The 16,422-nt window shown below is 38.3% G+C and overlaps 1 protein-coding gene across 1 annotated transcript in view; it reads right to left on the bottom strand.

The window, feature by feature from the left end:
- Nucleotides 1-2,789: 2,789 nt before the first annotated feature.
- Nucleotides 2,790-16,422, bottom strand: part of Grip163 (gamma-tubulin complex component 6) — a 30,429-nt gene continuing 16,796 nt past the window's right edge. Inside the window, exon 5 of the transcript XR_010517834.1 lies at nt 2,790-2,951. The gene's annotated coding sequence lies outside the window, so the exon portion shown is untranslated. The remainder of the gene's footprint in view (nt 2,952-16,422) is intronic.

Here is a 16,422-nt window from a genome sequence, read left to right as displayed (position 1 = left end):
GCAGTAGTGAGGGTATCGAAAGAGTCAGGCATACTCTTCAATATCATCACCACTTTCAGGCTGGATTCGAAATTCTGGCCCGCGTTCGCGAAACTTGCGAACAGTTGTTCCATCCGGAAAAGATGGCCTTTTCAGGTACGAGACACGAGTGGACATCGTCGTCTTCTGGTGATGCTTCTTCAACTCGTTACAGGTCTCCATGGCGGTCTTGCAGTTCCGGATCAGCGGGTACTGACTGTCGTCTACGAGCAAAACGGTGGTGGCCCGTGCTTTGGCATCTCCTTCTTTCCACGCGTTCGTTAGAGGTTCAGAGGCGGCCTCCGTAGCGTGCTTCCAGAAATTTCCTCTTACCAACAGCATTTTCACCTTGAATTGCCTACATTCATTCGTATCCGCCACTCTTCAGCTTTTCCAGACCGAACTTGCTTCCGTCCATACCGGGAACGTAAAAAAATCTTGATTATACGGTGGAGAAAAAAAACCTTCGCTTGAACAGCTTCTTGAATTTTCTCCACATAGGCCCATAACCTATGGCAATATGCCGTAGGTCGGACCGAAGAATGAAATGAACTTGTTTCATCGACGGTCAAGAATTGAAACCAATTAAACACGCTCTTAGCAACTAATTCATGGCTTGCTGGAGTCTTCAGTTGCTTCATCTTCAACAAAACTTTGAGGCTAGTAGCTAGACCGTAAAATCCGAACTAAATATTTGCTTAGAAAGTGTGTTGCTGTTCATCCAAGTTTCGGTGAAGGCGTACATATTGTATCAAGCATCCGAGCAAGCCAATTTGTACTACGGTTGTTTTCATGCCTCCAACGTTTTGGTAATACAGTAATGAATCCTGGATGCGTTACGGTAGTTGTCATTAGAGTCATCATGGCGGGGAATGACTGAAATTGTATGGATGTGTATAGTGATCATTTCCCGCTTCGGCAGGACATATACTGTTCGTGCAATTACCTGAGAAACCAAGCTCTGTGACTTGAGCATTGCAATCAGAGTCATCCTGGTGAGAAGCGGCTGAAAGTGCGAAAGGACTTTTTACGGCAGTGTAGTGATCATTTCCTGCTTGGGCATATACAATTTACGCAATTACCTGAGAAAACAAGCTCAGTAGCTGATTGCTGCTTCCGAAGGTGAGGCTCGAATGGGTTATCCAAAACTAGTTCTTTGAAGGATACAAAACTCAAAGGACGTTCACAAGGGAACGAAGCTGTAGTTTTAGTTAGGTTAGAGTTGCCACCATACACAAGTTTTTTTGTAACATTCACAGTTATCAATTGGAGGGTGAGCCCCTAGGTTTCCAGGCAAAGTGTTATTTTGGGCCACCCTAGTTCTTAGTAATGTCACAGGAAGATTTTGTTGCTCTCAATTTTGATATTTTAACTGTTAAAACGACCAAAACGACTGAGTAATCATTACCGGCGACATCACAACATTAAATTTAGTTTTCAATTTGAGCTCAGATTTTGCTCGGGTAGGCATTCTAGAGAGGACCCAGGACCAGGAGGGAAGGCAGTCTGATTCAACAATCGAACGATCGCAGACCTGATCGGACGATCAATATTCCGCTGAACCCGGACCTGATGCTTCCACATTTACTTGTGTAAGCAAGACAACCGGTACCAACGCGCTACCGGTAATGTTCTGTTCTGACGACAGCGACGAGTAGATTCAACAACGTGTGGTAGCGAACAGGAAGTGTCAATTTGATTGATCCTCCTTGCGAAATGGGAGAATCGGCACATGCGAAACTTGGTCGTTTGAAGTGATCATGCCTTCTCAGAACATAGAGCGAAAATATTTCGTTGATTCTGGTGAAAAATCCGCATTCATGAAGCGAAGCGCGACAGTTTGCTGATGGAAAAATAATAAGAATGATGCGTTGCAATATGAAGTGTGACGCATGACTTATGCCACTTTGAAATTAACCTAATCTGAGAACTGAGTAGGCTCTGTCTGCGAACGGTTGGTTTTGTTTTTTTCGCTGTCACGGATTACGAGTTTTCTGGGAGCCTAGCCTAATATTGCCAATTCAGAAAAAATTAGCATTTGGCGTTAAATTATCAGCTTTATTATGTGATTCAAACTAGTGTCGAAAAGGGACACTTTTCAGCACTGAGTGCTTCAAACCGCTGTCAATGCATCAGCAGGAGTGCTATTTTATAGCAACTGCTCGTAAAAAGTGTGCTGATAATTCAAGCTGAACATTGCATTAGGTCCTAAGTAACATTGACAGCTTCTCTTCGTCGACTTTGTTCAGTTTGAATTGATTGCGCGCGCATTCCTCGTACGTATTACTCCTAGATAAGCATGAACATGAACCGGTTCAGGTTAAAAATGAAACTATGATGCTATGTAATGGATTCCCATCGGACTGGTCTGGTCTGGTCTGGTCAACCATTCTAGAATTCCCCCAGCAAACGACAGAACACGAAAACCCAAAGCAGCAAGCAGCAAAAAAAAAAGCAAACTGCGTATATTCCTTCGAATGTGACCACGCTGCAGCAAGAGGAGCAATTTGATGATAAGAACTATACTGTGTGGAGCTTACATTACGTCGAGTCAGGAAGAATCGTCCACCACTGCGCTGCTGGTTTCAGTTCAGATGAAAGGGGAGACCGGTTCCTTTGGCATGAGCAACAATCAACTGCTTTGTTTGAGACTCTTGCTTCTTTTTTTTTTTTGCGTGTTTGTTATCACATGCGAACGCGAAAGGGACAAAGTTCTCAATCATTTCTGAGTAGGGCAAAAGAAAAATCACTTCATTCGTTTGATTGTAATATAACAGCTCACTCTCTTGTAAGTGTGCAGCGCAGGCTTGAGATTTCTTTGCTTAATGATAAAGGTACATTGAACGATCAGCGAGGAAGCTTGTTCCGTGATATGGATCGAAGCTCGGTGAGAAAGTTGCCAACTTCAGCTGAGTTAGTCTTTTTTATGGTGGCTAGAACAACTACTGTGCTTATCATTATTATTATTGCTATAACAACAATGGTAGGGTCTACCCCGGTTGGCATAATAGTCGTTTGGAATAATGGTCGTTTGGTATAACAGTTGACATAAGGTGCTAAGCGGGTAAGCTGCTAACTCACAATGATTTAGCAATTAGCTATTTTCAGAATTCTATTATAAAGGGTGATACGGTCAAAATTTGGTCAAGGGAAAACGCGTGTAAATCGGTGAAATCGTTTATTTAAAAAATCAAATTAAATTTCTTTTTCAAGTTCAATTAGTATAAAATTCAGGAAAAATATTCAGTTAGGCTTCCGCTTTTCCAAATCCGAATTGCCGGGCCTTACGCTTGACCCCTGCTATCAGATTTTGTACAGCCACCTTGTCCACCTTCTTCGCCGCAGAAAGCCAGTTTGCCTTGAACTGCTGCTCGCCCTTAGCAGTTTTTTTGGTCTTCTTTAGGTTCCGCTTGACAATAGCCCAGTATTTCTCAATTGGGCGGAGCTCTGGCGTGTTGGGAGGGTTCTTGTCCTTGGGAACCACCTGCACGTTGTTGGCGGCGTACCACTCCATGGCCTTTTTACCGTAATGGCAAGATGCCAAATCCGGCCAAAACAGTACGGAACAACCGTGTTTCTTCAGGAAAGGCAGCAGACGTTTATTCAAACACTCTTTCACGTAAATTTCTTGGTTGACAGTCCCGGAAGCTATGAAAATGCTGCTTTTCAAGCCACAGGTACAGATGGCTTGCCAAACCAGATATTTCTTTGCGAACTTTGACAGTTTCATGTGCTTGAAAACATCTGCTACCTTTCCCCTTCCTTTTGCCGTATAAAACTCCTGTCCCGGAAGCTGCTTGTAGTCGGCTTTGACGTAGGTTTCGTCGTCCATTACCACGCAGTCAAACTTCGTCAGCATCGTCGTGTACAGCCTCCGGGATCGCGCTTTGGCCGTCGTATTTTGTTTATCATCGCGATTTGGAGTCACTACCTTCTTGTAAGTCGATAGTCCGGCTCGTTTTTTGGCTCGATGCACGGTTGTAGACGATACACCCAGCTTATTTGCGGCATCTCGGAGAGAGAGGTTAGGGTTTCGCTTGAAACTACCGGCAACTCTCTTTGTCGTCTCAGCGGCTTTCGGTTTTCGATTTCCCCCCGATCCAGACTTCCTGGCTGTCGACAAACGTTCCCCAAACACTTTAATTACATTTGTAACGGTTGATTTGGCAACTTTTAGCGATTTTGCCAACTTTGCGTGCGAGTAGCTCGGCTTTTCGCGATGCGCGAGCAAAATTTTGATACGCTGCTCTTCTTGCTTGGACGGCATTTTGACAACTGAAGAGTGAATTCCAAAATCAAAATAGGAGCAACATTCTACACACACACACACCTTCAAAATGAGGGGTGTTCAGGTTTTTTAAATGCAAAATTGAAAGAAATACGTCAAGTTGATATTGACCAAATTTTGACCGTATCACCCTTTAATAAATATGCGACTTTTTCTGATACATATCCCCTTGTAATTTTCATTGTTCTAGTACTATATATAATTATTATACAATCAAAAAAATTATTGGAATTTAGAGATTATGGAGATACTCTTCGAATTTTTAATGATTCTTCAAAGTATTCGTTGAAGTTTCAGGGCTGGTAGCGATCAATTCTGTCAAAAATAGTGATTTTAGTGACCAAGTTGAAGAAATAAGTGACCAAATAGTGACTTATAGTTGTAAAAAAGTGACTAAAAAGTGACCTAAAGCGAAGAAAGTCGTTCTGATGGCATACCAAAAAAATGATTGATGTTTTATTCAATTAGAATCTCATAAACACGTAAATATGTACGATAGGAACCTTTAAAGCGAAAGATTCAATAGAAAGTTTATGACTAAACCTCCAAGTATCTACTACCTGGAAAACACCTGAAAACCGGGAATTCGCAGGGAATTTTATTTTTCCTGAAAATACCTGGAAGTATCAGGGAATCATTACTCAGGAAATTTAATAATTTTCTTACTAAGAACTCATTTTAAAATAAAAAAAAAACCTTTAATATTTCTAGTTATTTTCATTCACACATTGAACTTTATAGATCCAGAATGGATTAATCTTCAGTAACAAATACATTTTTAAAATTCAGAGGCTTCAAATGATTTTTTTTTTTTTGGTTCTAGAATAGGCATATTTCCCACAAATTTTATAAATTCTTAACTGAAAAGTTATAATACTTCAATAAATTTTCAAGAATCTGGAGTCACATTCCTTGCACAGTTTTAAGGCTCATGGAATTTTATTATAATTTCTAAGAACTTCATTTCACGGGAGTTTCGGGAAAAAAAATCTATGAGAAAAACATCAACTGCAATCTGCTTTCATGGTACTTCTGAGGAATTTTAGACTTCATGTGAAGCCTAAGCCTAAGATAGTAAACTGCAAGCGAATTTTCGCGAAGAAATCTCCGTTGAATATGGAATGGACTATTCTTAGGTCTTCATAACTACTTGAAAGTTTTCAAAATATTCCTGAATTTAATTAAACTGCCTTGAAGTTTTTTTGTAGTTTGAGGAACTAACGTGAGCATCAGACACTTCTCATCATTTTTTTAACTTCTCTAAACTTTTTCGGACTTCCTAAAGTTTTCACAATTTTCCTAACGATCATGAATCTTCTCCAAAATGTTAACAATTCACTGAATTTCTCGAAACTTTTTTAAAATTTATGTAATTTCCCTGCTCTGGAATATCTCTGCTCTGAAGATATCTGTTCTTTCTTGAAGTTTTTTGTTAAGCTTTATTAGCGAGATCAATATCTTTCTCGAAGTTTTCGTGTTTGCAGTTCTCGGATCTCCCCTTAAGTTCTCGGATCTCCCCTTAAGTTCCATAAACTCGGTGCTTGCAAAAAGTTTTCGCCTTTTTTAATTAATGGACCTTCGTTAATGTTCTCTAATCAACTTAGCTAAATTTTCGAATTTTTTTAGATTTTGAAATTTTCCATGATGCAACACCCTTGAAATACTCTCACATTTTCCGGATGTTCGTACAATTTTTATTGCGTTCCAGAAATTTTCTCTGAGCAAACCGAAGTTTCAGAAAATTCCGGTTTCTGTAATGAAGATCTCGGTTCTGCTTTAAAATAAATGGAATTCTCGTAAACACCTTTAAACATCCCTGGAATTCTCTGGATTTCTGTGACGTTCCTGAAATATTTCTGAAGTTTTCATAAATTTTCTTAAAGACTCTGTACTGAATCTTTCTATGGGTTCTCGATTTTATTTCAGCACCTCATGAAACTATCCTGGATTTGTCTACACTCACGCTTATAAATTTTTAAACTAATTCAATAGTCAATTCAAGCTTTTCTGAGATCAATAGAACTTCATTAAATTTCCACATTTTTGTTGGTGCGAAACGTCAAGACGTTAAAAATGTTGTGATCTTAGACTTACTAAAATGAAGTAAGTATTCAACTTCAAAATTTAATGGATTTGATATAGTTGAAGATACTAATTTCAAATGACAGACTAAAGTGGTAATTTTCATACGATAGATGAGGAGATGAAAGTATAGAGTGTTGATAGTTCCGTTAGAGTACGGCCGTGTGAAAATTGTGCATAGAATGTAGAAAGTGAGCAAGGACAACTTTTTAGGAAGGTACAAATCGGTTTTAACATCTCTCTTTACCAAACTCCCCCTTTGAAGAGGGATATTGTCGAGCCAAGCGGGTCATAGCTAAATATTATCGGTTGTTGTTTTCGTGAGAACGTAATAGCGGAGCATTTGACTGAGTTCACTACCATTCTGATTGATTGATTTATCTGTATTTGGGAGGCTTTCATCCTGAGGCTGGTTCGCCTCCAAACACACTACCATTCTGTTTAAACTGCACCAACTAGCGAATTCATGCAGCTGACGTTGAAGAAAGTGACAGTCAGCAATGGAGCAGATTCGTAGGAAGATTTTGAGATCATCTGCATATGAAGCGAGGAGCTTCGATGACCAGATGCACGTCGTTGAAGTACAGTATAAAAATCAACGATCCCATATGGGTATACCTGATGTGGCGAAGATGCTAGCTGATCTGCAATCTCCTATGGCAACCTTTAGTTGGCGACCGGTAAGATATGATCGAAACCAACTCAGAAGATTACCGCATACACCGAGCATGCCGAGTTGTTCAACTTGTCGAATGCTGCAGATAGGTCTGAATAAATAACGTCCGTTTGAACCAGATCCGACATGCTTTCGATTATTGTTATTATTATTATTATTGTTATTATTGTTTATTGAAAAATTCAACTGACAAATACTGTCTAAATGAATAAAACTTAAACTAAATAGTTACGGTCAACGGTACGGAAAAGGCCAAGTAGCCGATGACGAAACACGTCAGCTGATACATTGAAGTCGAACATATAAAAAAAGTTGTTGAATTGCCGGCTGATTGCTCGAATTGGCTCGTGTTGTGTATAATTCCGGCTCCGTGGTTCCAAAAACAGAAAGTCGCGTTGACGAAGAGACCTCTCAGGGGCATACATATTTAGTTGTGACAGCAGTGTTGGGCAGTCAATGTCACCTGTAAGCAGCTTTCCGGCGAACATAGCTTGAGCGACCGTCCGTCTCACCTCTAATGGCTCGATTCCCAGGAGACGGCAACGCTCCTCGTACGGTGGCAAGTTCGTTGGGTCACGCCAGTTGAGGAAACGAAGAGCATATCTCACAAACTTGCGTTGAACGGATTCAATTCTAGTGATCCAGCTAGCATGGAAAAGGCACCAAACCACTGAATTTGACTCCAATAGGGATCGCACAAGCGAGCAGTAAAGTGACCTGAGGCATAGCGGGTCACGAAACTCGTCGGCAACTTTGAAAATAAAGCCCAATTGTCGATTAGCTCTGGAGATGATGTCATTGTAGTGGATTCTGAAAGTGAGTCTGCAGTCCAAGGTAACGCCGAGATCCTTTATGTGCTCTACACGAGCAAGACAACGTCCGTAGAGAACATAGTTTAATTTTTCGGTGATATGAAATAATGTTACATTTTTCTATGCTTAGACTCATCAAATTTCTTGAGCACCAGTCAGCAAAAATACCTAACATATTCTGGAGATCCCAGCAGTCCGAGAAGCTTTTAATAATTTTGTAGATTTTCGTATCGTCTGCATAGAAAACGCGGCATCCAAATGGTATCAGCAAGGCGACATCGTTTAAAAAGATCGAAAATAGTAGCGGTCCTAGGTTACTGCCTTGCGGGACTCCCGAGTTGTTTGAGAAAACATCCGATTCCGACGCGCCAATCTTGACATGTACATAGCGATTCACCAAGTAAGATCTGAACCAATCCACAGCAGTTGACGAGATGCCAAGTATCTCCAGCTTGGCCAGCAGGATACTATGGTCCACCGTGTCAAATGCAGCTTTTAGATCCATATACGCAGTATCGACTTGCCATCCTGAATCCATGCATCGCAGACAGTTAGAAGTGAACTGCACCAGGTTCGTGGACACGGAGCGCTTCGGGCGCTTATACACTGTACCAAAACATCTTCCTCTGTTCGTATGATTCCTCAGACCCTTGATATTGAAACATAGAAATCCTTTTTCCGAATGACATCTCCAATCGGATGATGATGCTTTCAAAATCGGATGATTTTACTTTTGAATTTTGAATGTACCGTGATATGCAAAACGAACGCTTCGGCAGTTGAAATGTGTATCGCACTCTGTTTTAATTATTGCCTTTCAAAATGTAAATGCTAATAGTATTGGTTCAGCCCCTTTACGAAAATCATTCAAAATGTGGATGCGAACGGTTCAACCGATTATTCATCGTACTCGAAAAATAGTTATCCATTTGTAATTAGTTCTGCGAATAGAAAGCTAGGTAGAAAGTGGAATATTTTGCAAGTTGTGTGAAGTGAATTGAATGCCAAGAAAATTATGATAAATATCATCCTAAGCAATGGATGTAAGAGTTTTCAACCAAGATTTTATGTTTATTTTGAATGTGGCCGTAAAACTTGGCCTCCCAGCCGATGTTGTGGTTGCATTAATGGGTGAGGCAAATAATGTTTAAGTCCCCATGATTTTTTAACCGGAATGTCTTTTTTTTTTAATTATGTAGGATTCTAGAAAATGTCCGACTACTAAGTGAATAATATTCTGCATTTTTAGATCACGGTCTTCCGGCTGATGCATTTGGCACCCTTACCACGGATGATTGGAATTCTCTATTGGAGGATCACAATATTGATGCGGCTACTGTGTATCAGGCGATATCTGATTGGAAATTACAAACGGCAAGTATAAATAGTATATTCAGTGTAAGTAGTGAACATTTTGTTCAAGATGTTGGGTGATACCACACCACCGCTACACTAGTGGGCTACTTGATTAATTTTTGCATCGGAGTGTCAATTTTCCTGTCGTTTGTTAGAACACAACTAGATCCGGAAGTTGAAACGGTAGAACCTTGGACTGAACCTTAAAAATACATCAAAATATATATTCAGATAGACGTGTGGTTTTGTAAACAATTACTTCAATCATTAATTTTTTGCTATTGCAAACCGTCCCTCGAAAAATAACACTATTATTAGATATGGGAAATTTTCCCTAAGTAGCTATTAGTTACAACAATTTGACGATTAAAATCATTTTGTTTTTGTTTTACAAAATATGTCCATGGCACTAATGAACTAATGAAAACTTTCATTATTACCTAATTTTCACTTTATCTGCATTTTATTTATATTGAAAAAATCTTTTTCATTGCAGGGAATCGGCGAGGGTACGTGCATACCAACATTGGAACCATCATGCACATTTATACAAATCCAAAAGACACCGCCACCATCAAGCATGTTGCAATCCTCTGATACGGAGTTGGATCCAATAGAAGAGACAGAATCAGCTCATCATACCAGAGGAATGCCTCAGTCCCTACCAGTGGAGAACGATGTTCAAGTATGCACAAATATTCATGCATAATTTTTTAGATAAGTCCAATATAGCATTATCATGCTTTCGAAGAGATCAAAGTCACCTTAACAGTCTTTAGACGCGGAGATTCTTAAACCTCACAATCCTAGTCGATAAAGAGATGTTCAATTTAAATATTTTTGCAGAATCTGATTTTCATGATTCCGATCAAATTGAATGTTGCTGTTGTATACATTAGTTGTTCAGTTGAGTTAAAAATATTTGATTGACACCATTTTAATTTAAATTTCAATCGTCCGTTATTGCTTACTCGCTCATGCAAACAACTGTTTATAGTACACTTATGTCTATTTGTAAATTTATCCTTGATATCTATTATGCTGTTCCATGAGGCACACGGCCAATGAGAATAATTCTGAGAGAGACATTTCTACTCAGTTCTTTGTGAAATTAAAAACAAACTGCAGATACTCAGCGCTGAGTTCCTGCAGTTTTTAGAAATTTATCCATATAACTCTCGCGTAACATTTGAATAGGGCCTATGATCAAAATGTAAACAAACCGATTTTTGATACCATTCTGTAGCACTGGTAATTAGCTACCAGTCGTATAGGAATGTTCCGCATTATCGATAAAAATCATTAAAAATAACTTGATTTTAAAAACGGCCGATCCACGAAATTTTTCCAATCATTCATGCTAAAACGGCCTAACCTCGGGCCTAACATATATTTTTTTTTCGTTCGATGAGGTTCCATTCATAAGCCTAGCGACGTAGAAGGGCCGATGATTGAAAAATTTCAAATCAAAGCTAGGCCCTACTGCTTGAGGCAGGGCCGATGATTTATTTGACGTTAAGAAAAGGCTTAGCAAAGGGCCTACAATTTATGATGACAAGCACAACGGCTTAACAAAAAGGGCCTAACCATTTAAAGATTCACAAAAAGGCTTATTACTGTGATATTAAATTTTTATCGATTTTCATGTATTTTTGAAAACGTTTCGCATGTTTTGGATGTTGTGTACTGAGATATAGTTACTATTGTTATTGTGAACAATATAAATGCCTAAAATACTTCAATTTATTTATATAGAAATTAAATACTGGCGGAAAAATTTACAATTCATTTTCTGGATTGTTTACATTTTGGACATAGGCCCTTTTCAAATGTTACGCGAGAACTGAGTAGAAGTGACTCTCTCTCTCTGAGTTGTTCCCATTGACCGTGTATTCCATGAGACAGCCACGGTCAGCTGATATTTTTTTATGTTTTGACAATTCACAGTTCACAGTAAGTTGAAAATAGTTTTGTTTATATTTACATCTTGAATTGGTAACACTGATTAATCACACACACAGCGTTTTAGTTGTCAGGCCAACTGAAAAACGTCTCTTGGATCACCTTATTGGAGCCTTAGATAGCCTAGTAGAATTACTTGTTTTAAACTTGTTTCTCTACTCATATATAGCAACAAGAGGATCTCGAAGGACACAGTACATCCATAATATTCACGCTGACACCGGAAGCTACCGAAATATACGGAGCGGCCTCAACAGGAAACGGACCTGAATTAAAAACAAATATAGAGCATGATAGTCAAGTCCTGGAGCCTCTTCAATTGATGCCAAACCAACAATTTGATTACGACGACCAGGTATAACACTAAATTTTTATGGAATGATCCATGATGACTTGAGATAGGATCTTTTATATGTAATTTATAAATAACCGTAACAAAAAGGGATTAATCCTTTTTTCTATTTACACATAGCAACACCCATCAGAACTGGACGATCACGAAGAACACACAGCATCAACTGAAGAATTCACACTGCCACAGAGAGCTACCGGAGGATACGGAGCCGCCTCATCAGGAAATGAATCTGAGCTAAAAACGAACCCAGAACACGATAATGAACGCCAGACGATGCCAATACAACAAATTAAAACAGAGACTTGTGACAATCAGGTATGTCAACTAATACGACCAGGAATATGACTAATATATTCTAGCTATGTCCATGTTGTTATCGACTGATCGGTTGAGATTTGAAGTAGGTACTTGTGAGGACCAGGGTTGTCAATCGATAATTGTCGATAACGTTTATGTTAACGTCCGCAAGGCAAATTCATCATTGCAAACGTTAACGCTGAAATAATCAACAGTAATCGTAATGACCATGAATTATACCTACATACCTTCAAGGTTACATACACATTATTTACGCAATTTACAAATAACCGAAACAAGACTTTTACTTATTTTACCCATTTTTCTCTGCATAGCAACAATCATCAGAACTGGAGAACCACGAAGGACACACGTTGCCACCAGGAGCTACCGGGGTGACATCGGCAGGCAAAGAAACTGAACTTAAAACGAAAGCAGGACGTGCTAACAAACTTGTGTCTTCTGCAGTTTCGAGCCGAAAATATTCAGCTACAGTACCTACACTGTGATAATCAGGTATGTAAATTGAATTGTTAAAATGGTTTTTACCGAAAGTAAACAGAAATGATCAATCTGTAAATTATAGTATTGCGCATTTCACACTAAACTGGACAAATAAGCACGTTTTCACATATTAAAAAGTGTGATAAAAGTGCGAGTTTCTGTCTAATCGTCTTGATGTTTCTAAAAAACGAAAATCGCGCAAAAAAGTGTGTACCAAGATTTCTTAATTATATACTGGACGAGTTATTGCGAAGTATATTGTTCTTCATTAGTTTTTCGGTGAGAAAAGTAAGTATCAAGTATGAATACCCGAAATATCCTTTTTCATCCGTTCATTGTTGATTGAAATCCAGTTCGATTAAATTTTATATTCGATACACAACACTATCATTTTTAAGCTTTTTAATAATGAAAACAAGAAGGGTTAACATCCTACCCGCATAAACGCGAACCATCACTAACTTGATCTTACCGATAATGGTTATAAATTATTTATAATCCCTCCTAAACTTTAACTGAAATGGTTATGGAACTTTACATGAACGTTAAATGATAAAGTTTCAACCTTATGTATTATGGTTTTTTGGAACTGGACCTTACAAATAATGGGTTGTTAAGAACCATTACCATTCCAAATTCTTGTTTTCTCCATACATTTTTAGAAAGAGAACTATGCCTCTCGACGGAAACTTATGTAAAATCTCCAACATAGTAAAATTTCTTTAAATCTTTATGTCTTTAATCTTTCAATAGAAATGAAAATTCTTTGACTGGGATAGTTTTTAGAATTTAAGTTTGAAAACTAGAGGGCGCCAGTGGTGTAGTGGTAAGCGTTACTGCCTCTCACTCCTATGGGCCTGGGTTCAATCTTACTCAGCGCAACCGGGATGTTCTTCGGCATAAAATCTCTGAGCACGCCTTCCTTCAGAAGGGAAGTAAAGCCGTTGGTCTCGTTGGTATATGAGTACCCATTAATGGGTCAATAGGTAAGGTCCAGGTGGGGGAGCTGCCTCCCTGGGATCAGTAGCATTGGTACTCATTACTGAAAACAAGATTGACTGAAAACAAATTAAGAAAAACAAAATTTGAAAAACTCTTCTATATATACATAGAAATATTGTAAAATTCTTTATTCAATTCTGGGGCTTTTAAAAAAATTTACTCAGAGAAACGTTTGAAGTTTTGTGACCTATAAAAGTTTGGAGTTCTCGGTAAAATTTGTAACGGGCTTTTCATGAACTACGTAGACAGTTTAGGGGGAGGGTGACAATTATCCACGGCCCATACAAATTTAAAAAAATGTATAAACAATTGTCTACGCAGGGGGAGGGGGTCAAGAATCCCAAAAAACGGTCTACGTAGTTAATGAACAGCCCCTAACAAAGTTTACGGACCTAGACCAATTTTTAGAATTCAGAGACTTTGCATTTCTTTCGGATTTGTAACAGGTAGTACAAAACTACAAGTTCATGGACTGTTAATATTCAAACTCAAAATATTTGAAGCAAGATTTTGGACATAGATAAATAGGGGAAATGGCCCTAATGTTGGCCTATGGATCTAAGATTGGGCCCATCGCTAAAAATCTGCTATTTATCAATTTTATCTAGGTGAAGGCGTCATTGGGACGGTACTAATGGATATTTTTGGTCACTATTGAAACTTTCGAGGAAAATTTAGTCGATTGCTGAATTTATGTGTGGGTCCAAATAAGGGGTATTTTGTCCCATTACAGTTGAGGTAGTTATGGTTTGTGGCGAGGTTTGTGGTAGGTGCTGACAAAAAATGTTAAATTTTCAAATGTATTGTAGTAAACCAGTACTGATAGTACATTTCTTTTAAATTATATATAAATTATTAGAGTCATCATAAGGCTCACGTCCAACTATTATCTCTTATTAAATTAATGCCACGTTATTTATTTTTTTTATATTGCAGCAACCCTCAACATCAAAAGTAGTGCAGATATCGGCACAGGTGCAACAGGATACCACAACTGATTGTACAAATCAGAGAAACGTAGATGTATCGTTGAAAACCCTGAACAAAAACCATCCCATTAAACATGGGCAAACACACCCTAATAAAAAATGACCATAAACGAACGATAACCCAAATCATTGAACTATTCCACAAATGGTTTGGATGATACCCAGAACACGTCGTTAAGCAAATTAACCATACAATTTTTATTAGGGCATCCAATCCCAATCGATGAAATTGGCCAACAAAGCACAGTCAGGAAACCTAAACAGAAAAACGAGATCGAAAGAATAGAATCAGGAAAGAACAAGCAATGTACCACACCATTAGAAGACGATGACGTTGAAAATGTGACCCCGAGCCCATTCTTCACTCCACTCGAGCTGACACAATTGTTGAAACAATCGGACACCGGCAATCGTATTCTTGAAAATAGCAATATGGTATTGTCCACCGACAGCAAGAAGGAGCTTGCTGCGATAATTGCCAATTATCATCTAAACAATACATTAAGTCAGTCAGATCAGCAGAAACGAAAACTTTCTAGAAGTGTTCTGGAAAACTATATGAATTGCGTTAAGCATCGCTTTCCGCATGAGCAAGCATGGAAAATCATTTACATTCATTTCATGCATTCATTTACATTCATTTGCCCCTAACTTTATTCATCAACAGAATGCCGCAAAATGATGTATGGAGCTTTTATAGGTTTTGTTATTAGCTACAACTTTTGCCAGCAACCCAAATCTGTATCTCTTATGCATCACGAATTAGAGGGAGCAGAACTCGTTACTGTTTTTCAGTGAATGTAAAATACATTCACTGAAAAACAGTAGTGGATTCTGTTTGCTCTGGTTCGTCATGCATAAGAGATACGGATTTAGGTTTTTAACAAATGTTGTAGTTAATAACAAAACCTACAAAAGCTTCATACATCATTTTGCGGAATTCTGTTTATGAAAAAAGTTAGGGGCAAATGAATGTAAATGAATGCACTAAATGAGTGCAAATGATTTTCCATGCCTGCGCATGAGTCGTCGGACATAGTAAGACTGAATACTGAATGTTTGGACCCAATTAATACATTCGTTTAACTTTTTAGATATTTTACTACATACCTGCTGCACCTCCTGAGAGAAAAAATCCAGGAGGAGCCATTCATCAAGCGTATAAACGTTTGAAAACTGCAGCTCGACAACGAATTAAGCGTGAAGAGCTTCATCAGCAAACAGTACTACAAAATGAAAAAAAAATATTGATGATCATCAGAAGCATTGAAGTGGCTCGAATTAAACAACTCACCATGGGACATAGTGCTACAAAAATGGGTTCAAAGCTCAGCAAGTCGTCCCGCATAAATCACAACCATACGATTACCACATTAAAAATGGTTTATCTTCCTCTGAAAACCATAATGAGAAAGGTTCAGTCAACTTTAATCAAACCATACCTAGATAAAGTTTTGACCATATTGATTAAGGTTTTCGAAGACCCAACCATATGAACAATGGGTGGTTAAGAACGTTCACCATACGAAATCTCGCTTTTTCTCATACATTTTTAGCAAAACAACTATAGCCTTACCACATCAGAAAAGGTTCTAGTTGGATATGTGAAACTATTTCCATTAACTTTCGAATAAGGTAGTACGGTTTAGAACCAACCATTGTTGTTAACTTCATGATATACTATGAAATGGTATAAATTACTATACTTATTGACGTTATAATAAATACTGTCGTAGCTTATCCGGAATACAGCCATCATGGGTTGTTCTTTAATTTTAATGTGATTTACAAGATTTCTTTTTGTGGACACCTCCCTTGCTCTTGGTAACATGTTTATTGATCTAATATAAAATGAATAGATAAATGAATTTGCCCTGCAAAACAAACTCCATTCCATTTCTGGAAGATAAAAAGGCCCCGGCATAACGTACCTGCTTCGATTTCCTTTTTGGATGATGTGAGCCACCAACATCGAAATCTCCTTCACATGTAAACCGCTGTTAGCCCTGAATATTTGTGTAGAAAATGCATGCGCTTTTAAGAAATATTTTATGCTTTAAGCTAATATTACCAAGGGTTTT

Source organism: Ochlerotatus camptorhynchus, unplaced genomic scaffold, assembly GCF_037179485.1.
Source record: "Ochlerotatus camptorhynchus isolate MF236.1 unplaced genomic scaffold, CSIRO-AGI_Acam_v1.1 ptg000022l, whole genome shotgun sequence".
Lineage (NCBI taxonomy): Eukaryota > Metazoa > Arthropoda > Insecta > Diptera > Culicidae > Ochlerotatus > Ochlerotatus camptorhynchus.
The sequence above is the reverse complement of the archived record's forward strand: the minus strand, read 5'-3'. Positions and strand labels throughout refer to the sequence as shown.